The sequence below is a fragment of the Camelus ferus genome, chromosome 25 (genome assembly GCF_009834535.1).
Source record: "Camelus ferus isolate YT-003-E chromosome 25, BCGSAC_Cfer_1.0, whole genome shotgun sequence".
Taxonomy (NCBI): Eukaryota; Metazoa; Chordata; class Mammalia; order Artiodactyla; family Camelidae; genus Camelus; species Camelus ferus.
This window is the reverse complement of record NC_045720.1, coordinates 18,528,545-18,540,642: the sequence shown is the minus strand read 5'-3', so window position 1 is coordinate 18,540,642 and position 12,098 is coordinate 18,528,545. Positions and strand designations below refer to the sequence as shown.

Sequence of the window (12,098 nt, the reverse complement as noted above, 5' to 3'; positions counted from 1 at the left end):
GATAAAAGCACACATACTTAATTTCAACAGACATTGTCAAATCACCCTTCAAAAGTTTCCACTTCCACCAAAGGTGTGTAAAAATGTCCTTTTCCCTGCACTCTTGCCAGCACTAGCTATACCTAGTTTTTTCATTTTTAATCAATCCAATGGCTAAAAACTGGGTTTTTGTTCTACTTTCTCCCTGTGGTTAAGTCTAAGCATCTTAGGAAGTTGTCGACAGCATGGACTCGGGGCCAGATCCTGAGTTTGAATTCTGGAGCTGCCTTTTCCTAGCTGTGTGTCCCTGGCCAAGTTGCCTGACTTCTCTGTGCATCAGGCTCTTCTTCTGTCTACTGAGATAACAGTGGAAAACTACCTTGTCATAGACTTCCTATAAGAACTTCATGAGGGATGAGATGTCAACAGCTTAGAACAATGCTTGGCATATGGGAATCTCCAAATCAATGTTGGCTATTGCTACTGTTATTAAAAATCAATAATACATGTTTACTGACTATTTGTATTACTCTTTGTGTGACTGCCCTGTGTTATGGGCTGAATATTTATGTCCCTCGCCAAGCTTACATGTTGAAGCACTAACCTCCAATGTGGCTAAATTTGAGATAAGGCCTCTAAGGAAGTAAAGTTAAATGAGGTCATAAGAGTGGGTCCCTCATCTGATAAAATTAGTATCCTTGTAAGAAGAGACACCAGAAAGATTGCCCTTTCTCCCCCCATGCTCACACAAAAAAGAGATCACGTAGTACAAAGTGAAGTTGGCTCCCTATGGGTCAAGGGAAGAGGTCTCTGAATGAACCTGACCTTGATGGCACCTTGATCTTGGACTTCCCAGTCTCCTAACTGTGAAAAACAAATTTCTGTTGTTTAAGCCACCAGCCTGTGGTACTTGGTTACAGCAGCCCATGCTGTACACAAATCTAATACATCCCACTTACATCTTTCACTCATATTTCTGTCCAGTTAGTCCTTTTCTTATTGTTTCTATGAGTTTCTCTCATCCCTGCTACCTTAACTTGATTTATAAGGACGGAGGTGCTGGGACAAGTGATATCAGCTTCAACTAGGGTCTCCCAACCAGGAGAAGATTGAGAATATGAATCGGGCAGCACTGGAGGTAAAATTTCGGGGCTAAACACTCCAGATTCAAGGGAACACGTAGAAATTCTGGTCCTCGACACCAACATAAGTCTGACGTTCCACCATCTCCTCCAGAGGCTAAGAACAAGTACCGGGGCTCCTTCCCTTGACTTTGATTTCTCTCTCTCTCTCTCTTTTTTTTTTTAACACATCTCCCTCTATTAAAGAATAATACAGAGGGTGTCTGTTACTTCTTACCCTCCTTCATTTCCACATCAAAGTCTTGGTACCAAAATGCACTTTTTCTAATTTAAATCCAAAATTGTAATTTAATGCAGAGCAATTATAAGGAACAGATGCTGGAAGGTTTGCACTTTTTCTGCTTCCCCAAGAAATACACACGTTGGATCCAAATTTTTAGATATGATATCCAAACTAAGTTAGGGGCTGGAAACGAGAGATTGCTAAATTTAAGCCCAAGCGTAGAAGATTTAGAACTGGAAAGTTTGGGGAAATTGGGAAACCAGATACATAAAAACTGCACTGCCTTTGACAGACAACCCCACTTGATCTGCACATCGGACTCACAAAGGTAAGGTGACAGAATGTCGTGGTGGAAGCAGAAACCTCCGGACTGAATCACCGTGGATTTGAAACCCAGGCCTCCCACTTAACTAGCTCTATGATCTTGATCAGGGTAATTTAACCTTGAGGATTCAGTTTCCCCAGCTGTAAAATAAGACATGATGTACCTACTTTACTGAGCTGTAAAGATTCTATAAGTTAATGGCTGGAAAGTGCTCAGCCCCACCATGACAGATGCTAGGGGTTCTGCAAATGACGAAATACTTCTAAGACTTTCTCTTGGTATCCGAATCCTTTTCTTCCTAAGTTTTTGTGACCCGTCCAATCCAGTTCCATATTCACCAATCAACTGTTAAGTGATTATTGAGTTCTAAGTTTCCAATACCATCCATAAAAGGAATCAAAGAATAAGACCCTCAGGAAACTTCCAGCCTCATTAAGGAGGCCAGCTGGGTACCTACGAAACAATTCATAAACGACACGAGGCAGGGAAAATCAAGAATGTCAGACCACAAATGCCCCTGGAACGTGAGCCTGGAGGTGTCTGGGTGGAGTGGGAAGGAAAGTGGTTTCAAACCGTCAAGGTGGAAGTTGGTTCCCAGGTCGGCATCGCTAACGAGCTGTGGCCAGGCGCTCCGTTGATTCCAACGCTCCATCCTCACCGACCACAAAGCAGGACTCGCTCCTCGCAAAGAGCGTCAGAGGCACAGAGTGGCGGTGTGGACTCAACCCGGTTAGGTCCCCTCACGTTTTCTTTTCTGTGTGGCCCAGGAGAGGGAGGGTGGAAGTCTCCTTTCCTCTGAAATGCTTCACATGTGCCTTTCCTGTGGCCCCCATGTGCTGGCACTCCTTATCCTCACGCACCGTCTCCCTGCCCAGCGGCGAGTCTCACAGAGGCAGGCAAGATGCTTCCCTTTCTCTGACTCCCCACCAGAGCCCTGGGCTCTCAGTACTGTCACATCCATAACTAAACACCTAAATAAATACATGAATGAACAGGACTCATATGTTCCCACGTCTCTTAGGTCAAAGACTGGGACAGGCAGAAACAGGGTAAACTAGGAAGTAAGGAAAGCCGGCCTCAAACCCAGCTCGTGAGAAGACCAGGACACCACTTACCGGCTGTCTATTCCAGCGAGACCTCCGTCACATCCTAGATTCTTCATTTCTTCCCTCACTCGGGTTCCGGGCCATAAAGTTGCAAAAGTCAAAGAGCATTCAGTTTGAAACGTGGAGTTTTATTTTCAGAGGAAGTGGTAGGAGGCTTGGAGAGTGTTTTCGTTGTCATCGCAGCCAAACAAGCCGCCCCAAAACTTAGTGGTTTCAAATGACAATGTTTCCTCTCTTGTGATTCTGTGGGTAGACTGGCTGCAGCGGGGCAGGTTGGCCTCGGGGACTCCTGCACAGATGCAGCCAGAGCATAGCTGGCGCTGGAGTCATCTGAAGGCTCGACTGGGTTGCCAGGGAAACCTGAAGACGGCTTCTTCATGCAGGTGTCCGCACCTCCCTCCCTTGCACCCTCGCCCCTCCCCAGTCCCCTCTATCCCATGGTGTCTCGTCCTCCAGGGCCTCCGCACACGGCTTGGGTTTCTCCCAACCTGGTGGTCACACAGGAGTCTCACTCTCTCCTTGGCAGCCATCCTCCCGGAGGCTGAAAGTGGAAGCTGCCAGGCCAGGCAAGGGCCATGCCTGGGAGTGCCAGTGTCTCATCCACGTGGTCTATTGGTCCAAGCACAAATAGGACCCCAGGGACAGAGAGCTTGACTCCATCTTCTGATGGGGGTTTGGAAGGTGCACATTTTGGAAGAACAGGCAGGGTGAAGACACTGCTGCAGCCACCTCTGGGCAACGCAATCTGCCACTGCTTGCTGTTGGCGTTGTCACCAAGGCTGCTGTTACCGTTGTTCTCAAGAATCCCGGCTTAGCCAAACTCATGTGAGAATGCAGAAAACACCTCAGGCCCTAAATCCCACCGCCATTGTGTTTGAGGCTACACGGCAGTGAGACAAAGATGTTCCTTGAAACAAAGATTCTCCCGTGGGTCCCCAGCACTCCTAACCGGCCCCCTCCACTAGGCCAGGAAGCTCCTCTGTGTAAACCAGACGAAGGTGCCCTTCCCCCCAGGTAGCTGCACAGCTTGGGAGGGCAGCCTCCTGTGGGGCACACCTGCACATGCCACAGCCCTCCTCCTAGCTCCACATGCAGCAGAAAGGCCCGCTGTGAAAACAGCTGACAACCAGGAACGAATGAGCAAGAAAGAGCCATGCCTTCCTTCCAACACGGTGGCCTACGGAGCAGGGAAGTGATGGGGAGCTGGACCAGGAGACAGGATGCCCAGAGTCCCTCACCTCGCAGGCTGCAGCTGTGAGCCACACCCCACAGCGCCCCCTCCAGGTGACAGAGATGACGGTGCACCTGCAGCGGAACAGGATGCAGGTCCATTACAGCCAGGAAACCGGAACTAGCGGCAACCAGCTAACCTAGGAAAATAAAAGGAGGAAGGACTGTGTTATTTATAACCTTAGTGAGGCAATGGGGCCAAAACAATAGTGTCTAAAGGATTACCAAAGAACATAATTTTTCAGATACGTAGTTGTTTTGTTTTGGTTTTTTTTTTTTCCTGAAACATGTAATTCACTAGGGTGATTTTAAAACACTGCCCTTTGCAGCTGTAAATTACCATTTGTGGGGGTTTGACTTATCTGTCAGCTTATTAAGTCAGACCTTCTTTTTCCCCTTTCCAAGCTACAGCTATCAGCTTATGATTAAACTTTGGCAGGGTGTTTGCTCTGTCTTCATGGTGGCTCAGTAAACTAACCAGCAGCTGCACATAGAAATTTCTAGAAGTTGCATGTCTTTAAAATTCCTTTTCATATAAACAAAAAAATTAACCATATATATGATTTTATATATATATAAATTCTCCCTGCTCCTGTTATCAAAAACTTGAAGGACTATCCAAATTGCCACCACAGCCTCTATTCAGGCTCTCCCAAAGCCAACACACTCTCCCCACTAAAAATAACTCACGCAGTAAAACGCATTTTCCAGAGAACCAATGTAATCTCAGTTTGCATTTGGTAAAGCAAAACCAGAATCCCCGAAGCCTCGTGGGTTTGGAAATCTATCAGATCACTCCATTCTACCCACCCAGTACTTCTAGGTATGTAAAAATGTAAATATTTTATTTTATAGTTTATAAGGGGTGTTTTATAGAGCAGAGAAATCAGAACACCCTTAACGTGACACCATAAACCCACCAGGCTCTCCTATCACTTGGCTGTATTCCTCTTTCTGCCCCTTATCAGGGATTAAGGGCAGCTCCTACACGCATGAAAGCTTTCGACATTCCTCACAGAGGTTCCTGGAGAAAACTGGGTCATTAGAGTGAGTGTGTGGAATGGAAAAGCAACTTGGAGAGCCCTCCCTCTCCTGAACTTGGAAACTTCACCTTCGGAAGCTCACGTAGAACTGAATGCAGGCATCTCACATGTTGAGTGGAGCCAGCATTGTTGTTACACGCGTGAGAGCACCCGCTGAAATTCACCACGTGCCAAGCTCTCCAGCTGATTCACTCGCACACGACCTACGAGGTGGGCACTCACGGTAACACCTATGACAGCAAACATCCCTGCAGCGCTCCCGCTGGGAGGGGCACCGTTCTAAGTGCTTCTGGTACATCATCTCGTATAATCCTTACAACAACCCGGTGATGTCAACATGCTATAATTACCACCATCTGATGAGGAAGAGTGAGGTGCCGAGAGGTGAAGGAACTTGCTCAAACTCACGGAGCTGGAAAGTGATGGAGTCTGACTCTGAAGTCACTGCTCTTAACTACTATTCTACTCATTTCACAGATGAGAGCAAGGTACAGAGAGGCGATGAGACCTACGTTCATGAACCTAGTAAGGGATCAGATGGGGTTCTACACCTAGTCTGCAGGGCTCCAGAGCCCGCGTCTTGCTGTGGCTGACAGACAAGCACACGGAGCAACCCAGCTTCCTCTTAGTTCGCAAATGACTTGCTGGGTTTTGCTTCCTGGCACAGCTGCTGCTGTTGGCCTCCGCTCTGCCCACCCCAGCAGTATCACGCACAGCATCATGAGAGAACAGCCTTGAGCGTGGGTGCAAGGGAGCGTTGCTCTGCTATATGAGCTCAAGAGCATCCCAGAATATGCTCTTGCCGACACTTAAGGAGCCATTCCCTTGACTTTCAGCTTTGTCTCTTGCAGATGTAAAACATTACGCTGCCTCAGTAATCCGTATCTCAAATGCCTTTACCAGACTTTTCCTCAGAGAGGGAAGAGAAAATAAAGACTTTTGAAGGGGGAGGAGGAGGAAACAGAAAGCAGCCTCAGACCTACTGGGCATCCCAGACAGAGCCCAGGCAGTGTCCGCCTCTGGGATTCAAATACTTCTAAACAGATTTAATGAGCTAGTGCGCTGGGCTGCCAGCAGGACATTTGCTTAGGGAGTGAGAAGCGTTCTGGGAAAGCTCTCAGCCTACCTGGGAAGAGGGTCAGCAGACAAGCTGGGCCCAGTGACAAAGCCCTGGTGGCCACAAAGAAACAGGTTCGGTTCTGAGCAGAACACCAGGGTCAGTCACTCACCTCTCTGTCACCACTTTGTACCTGAGAGAGGTGGTTGTGAGGGGAAACTAGGAAGTGCTCAGCCAGACAACAGGAGGTGAGAGAGTGCTGACTTGCCCCCCACAGAACAGAGCATGATGTAACATAGGGAGAGGCGTGCTTCCCTGGGGGGCAGTTTGGGTCCTTGAAGACCCCAGTTCATCTGTCCCGTGACTGGGCAAAAAAGACAGCCCAGACTGGCAGCTCCGGTGCACTGAGAGGAAGTGGCAAGAGCGATGGGACCCCCCGAGGTGGCAGCCCTGTCCTGTGGAAGCAAGCAGCCAGCCCAGGGAACCGAGGTGGAGGTGAGTGATGAGACAACCAGCCCAGGGAACCAAGGTGGAGGTGAGTGACGAGACAACTAAACTTATCCAGCCTGTTAGGTCTGTGTGCCGTGGTCTGTTGACAAAATTGGGGCACAAAAGCACCACAGGAAATTCTCTCCAAGAGGCCAACTTTTAGTTGAGGACCAGGACCAATGTCAGTCTTCCAATTACTCATTCACTCATTCAACAAATATTTAGTAAGTACCTGTGATATGCCTGGCAGAGACAAAAAGCCACTCCTGCTGCTTAAAACGCTTCATCCAACCTTCACGTGGTTGGCTTCTTTTGGTCTTTGTTCTCCAAGTGGAAGTCACCTCCTCGCAGGGGCCCTCCTGGCCAACCTATTAAGTGGGGCCCATGTTATTCCCTCTCCCATCACACAGCACAGTTTTGTAAGCAGGAACTTCTTTGCATGTTTCCCTGTTCATTCCTTTTCTTGATCGAAAGTTCTACTTCATCCCCAGTGCCAGCCTAGTGCCTGGCACGCAGTAGGGACTCTATAAATATCTGTCGAATAAATGTCATTGACCGAACCCCGTTTTATAGAGGGTCACACAATGATAAATGCTTGAACTCAGAATTCCAGTGCAGACGTGCTGCTGACACATTATGTGCAGATTCCACCTTATGGCACCACCTCAAGGGCCTCACAGTTTTGTTGTGAAAGAGACACATAAACAATAAGGAGAATCACATGAGTCACGCTGTCACAAAGCTCTGTCCAAAGTGCTGTGAAAACCTGGAAGACGGTCTGATTAATTTGTCTAGGGAATGATGAAAAGCTTCCAGAGAGATGACATCTGGACTGGGCAAGGATGCGGTGGCGTGGGGATATAGAGGCACAGTGGGGGCCTGTCCTCGGTGACCGAGGTGTAAATGGCATGGTGGAATTCTCAGTCTTATCCCATTGGTAAGGGTTGCTTATTTTGGGCTGCTGCACAAAGATGTTTCCCGCATTCGTTCAATGAGAGTGAACGGCACTTATCAAAACACACGTGGTCCCTGCCCTCTGAGGGGAAACGGACAAATGGTTGGCCCATAGGGTTCATGGGCAAAGTACTGAGAAGGTACTCAGAGGCCAGATCGTGGAGGAACCACACTGAGGAAAATCCAGGTGACCCTGTTTATAGCCTGTCAACCCCCAGACACATGAGCAACACTGTTCAAGATCAAACAGCCTCCAGCCTGTCTGCCCACCGGCCACAGGACACTGGGAAGAGCCCAGCAAAGATCATCTAAGAGCCCTCTAGCTCCTTGCCCAAACCAGAGGAGCCTCCCGGACAGCCCGTGGAGCCCTGAGCTAAATAAACCTTAACCACTAAGCTCCGGGGATGGTCTCTTGCTAAGCAAAAGCATCAAGATCGGTGCACGGTGGCACCACGCCAGACGCCACGGGAGGGGCACACACACACAAATAAAGCTCTGCCTTCGCTCACTTTGGTCCCTCCCGTCTCATATTCACTTCTGTCCAACTCCGTTTCCTCATCAGCTCAAGAAGGAAACAGAGTTGTACATAAGCGAATGTGAGACAGGAGGGACCAAAATGAGTTCTCCAGAGAAGCACCAACATCCGCTAAGGGAGTGTGGAGGACAATGAGATTATCTGCCTGGGGGTGACAGAGCACTCATGAAGGAGCCCATGTGTTGGGGGTGTAGAGACATGGGTGTAAGGTCATCAGGCAGGTGCCTCCAGGTGGTGAGGACATCCTGCTTAAAAACACAGGATGTAGGAAAATAGTGAGTAATCTGGGATGCTCACCGTAGAACCCCAGATTACACCAACCCACCCTCCCCGGTGCACTCCTCCTCGAGCTGTGAGCTCGGGTCTCATCGCTTCTTCCAGGAAGCCTGTGCTGAGGACCAAACTGTGCCCACCCACCTCCCAAAAAAATCACATCAAAGCCCTAAGCCCCAATATGATGATATTTGGAGATGGGGCCTTTGGGACGTAATTAGGTTTAGATGAGATCATGAGGATGGGGCTCTCATATGGGGATTAGCACCCTTATAAGAAGAGATACCAGAGAGAGCTTCTCTCTCTCTCTCTCTCTCTCTCTCTCTGCCTCTCTCTCTCCCCCCCTCTCTTTGCCTCTCTCTCTCTGACTCTCTTTCTGCCACATGAGGACAATGAGGGGCAGCTATCTGTATGCCAGGTAGAAGGCTCTCACCAGGAACCTAGCTGGCCAGCACCCTGATCTGAGACTTCTAGCTTCCAGAACTGTGAGAAAATACCTCTCTGCTGTTTAAGTCACCCCACTCCAGCATTTTAGCATGGCAGCCCTTGCCAGCCAGGACACCTTCCTTGGTGTGGTCACCTCTGCAGCTGCATTAGGCTCTCTCCTCTGCACTTCCTCTCTGGAAATGCTCCCCACGCTGCACTGTGACTCTCCTTCCTTGTCTGTGTCTCCCACCAGACTGTTACCTCTATGAGGGCAGGGACCTTGTCTAGCCTTTTATAAGTTTGTTTTGTTATTTCTAGTGCCCAGCACAGAGGCACATAGTAAGTGCTCAATATTTTTGTTGAACAGGCGCTCCAAATCTGTCCTTCTGTGTGGCATCCCAAAGAATTCATGAAAATAAAACATGAGCTAACTCTAGATATGGTTGCAGAAATAACTCACACTCTTGCCCTTTTGCAAAGTTTGCTATTTCTCTGTTATTTCAATTAAAAGAATTGGGGCATCTAATTTGCTGCTTATAAAGACAGTAAATAGTTTGCAGCCTAAACCAACTCACAGGTGGAATGTTTTGTCTGACAAGCCAGAACAGCATGATCTCTAAATGCTCCTACTAGTTTTCAATATTCTTTATAAATACTCCCTGTGTATACAGACTTTACAGAACCCTCACAGGGTTTCTGCTTCTGGAATATCGACTAACCTTTACATCAAGCCTCATCAGTCCCTCCTTCTATTTTTTTTTAACTAATTAAGAAACTGAGACTCAATAAGGCTAAATGATTTACCCAAGATCATCAGTTAGCAAGAGAGAATAGGCTGGAACCCAGGTCTTCTCCTTAAGTCCAGAAATTATTGGGAGGGGAAAAAAATGGAAAATATACAGAATTCAGAGAACCCCCGATCTAAAATAAAGACCACATATATCTTCCTGTTAAAATGGGTGGATGTACACAAATGAATATGTAAGAAAAGAAGGGGCAGGTGGGAAGAATGTATTAGCAGCTGCTCTCCATCTACATTTAAGTACGTCCTTAAAAGAGAGGGAAAACTCAGTGCCACTGTCCATTCTCTCACCTCTTACTGATATCAGCACATGACCATTCTGGCTCTACCCAAAGGATGTCACCTGTTGGTGACACAGTGATGGCATAATCCCTGTGTAGGTCTCCTTACAGGATTAATTGTCAACCTTACTTCTAATCTCCACCCACTTAGATTTCAAGATGACTTGCTCCGTGACTTCTGACCTATGTCAGTAGCTTGAGGGCAAAGTTATGTATTAATATCCAGACACACCATCTTGATTTGGAAGTGGGAAGTGGAGGTAAGATAAGGAAAGACAAAAATGCCCCTCCTTTCTGATCTGTCACACTATATTCTACTGATCCACTCTTGCTATCCTGGTGTAAGGTCGGTGACTAAGTTCATCAAAAATTTAGAACAAGGCAGCAAGCCCCTAATATTTCCAGCAGCAATAATGCTCCTGGTTTTCCTTTCTTTCTTTTCTTTTTCGATTGAAGTATAGTCCGTTTACAATGTTGTGTCAATTCCTGGGGTAGAGCATAAGGTTTCAGTCATACATATACATAAGTATACTCGTTCTGATATTTTTTTCATTACAGGTTACTACAAGATATTGAATGTAGTTCCCTGCACTATACAGAAGAAACTTGTTGTTTATCTATTTTATGTATAGTAGTTAGTACCTGCAAATCTCAAACGCCCAACTTAGCCCTTCCCACCCTTTTCCCCTCCAGTAACCAAAAGTTCATTTTCTATGTCTGTCTGTTTCTGTTTTGTAGATAAGTTCATTTGTGTATTTTTTTAAAAGATTCCACATATGAGTAATATATAGTATTTTTCTTTCTCTTTCTGGCTTACTTCGCTTAGAATGACAATCTCCAGGTCCATCCATGTTGCTGCAAATGGCTTTATTTTATTCTTTTTATGGCTGAGTAGTATTCCACTATATAAATATACCACATCTGCTTTATCCAGTCATCTGTCAGTGGACATTGAGGCTGTTTCCAGGTCGTGGCTGTTGTAAAGAGTGCTGCTGTGAACACTGGGGTGCATGCATCTTTTCAAATTAGAGTTCCCTCCAGATATAAGTCCAGGAATGGGATTGCTGGATCATAGGGTAAGTCTGGTTTTGGCCTTCCTCTCTTTATGGAGCTGGCTTCATTGCCCAGCACTCCTTCCAGGTGAGGGGAGGAGGCTTCCTGTTAGTCAGATGTGTCTCTCTCTCTCTCCTGCAGCTCCTGTCTTGTTTCTTTCTTCTCACAGTAAGTTCTAGGAAGCAGCCCTCTTGTGTGAAAACTCACAGTCATAAAAGAGTCACCCTTTGTTCCATTCAGCCAACAATTTAAAAATGCTTGAGCAGTGCAGACTAGATTATCCAGTTATGGTCAGATTTGAGAAGCAATGCAGAGATGGACTATCGGTCTACTTTAGAACAAACTGGAGATGAAGTGGTGAAATAAAACGATGTGGGCCAAGCACCAGCATGCAACCTGGCACATTTTCAACACACCTCTCTGAACCCTAGATGTCAAGGCAGTCAACTCTGTTGCAGCCCCTTCTCTTGGTCTGCACTGTCTCTTCATTGGCGATCTCATGCAGGCCTGGGGCTCTAAACAGCCCGGATGTCATCATGACTCCTGAACTTACCACCTACCCTGACCTTCCCTTGGAGCTAGTCATATGCTACGCCCATCTGACACGTCAGCATGCATCCTTGCAGGCAGTCCTCAGTTCAGCATTTCCCAAAGAGAGCTCATGATTTCCGGCTCTGCCTCCCGAATCTGCCCCTCCTCCATCTCAGTAACAGGAATCATCATGTAACCCCAAACCTAGGAGGCATCCTTGACCACTCCCTTCCTTCCACCCCCCACTGCCCTTTCCATACACATATCCAGTTGGGCACCTCGGTCCCACAGGCATGTTCTCCAAAATATGTCATGAGTTGGGTAACTTATATCCACCTCTCTGTCTACCCCAGACACCATCCTCTTCCCCTAGACCACTATAAACTAATGGAATAGGTCTCCCTGCCATGTTCGTCTCCTTTCTGTCTCTACAACCCCTCAGGCTCCTTCCAACTTGTGGCTTTTCGTACTTGCTGTTCCCTCTGCCTAGAACACCGATACCAAATCTCTCCAGTGCCCCAAGTAACTAACTGGCTCCTTTTCAATCACCAGGTTTTGACTTAAACGCTACCTGCTCGGAGAGGCCATCCCTGGCCACCTTAATCAAAATGACATCCCTCCAGTTCACCCTCCATCACTTCATGACACT

At 47.3% G+C, this 12,098-nt stretch overlaps 1 long non-coding RNA gene across 1 annotated transcript in view; it reads right to left on the bottom strand.

Moving 5' to 3' along the window:
* The window catches only part of LOC116659882, a 118,396-nt gene extending 114,255 nt beyond the window's left edge, over positions 1-4,141 (bottom strand). Inside the window, exon 1 of the long non-coding RNA XR_004315255.1 lies at positions 2,785-4,141. This is a non-coding gene — a long non-coding RNA (uncharacterized LOC116659882). The remainder of the gene's footprint in view (positions 1-2,784) is intronic.
* Positions 4,142-12,098: the final 7,957 nt, after the last annotated feature.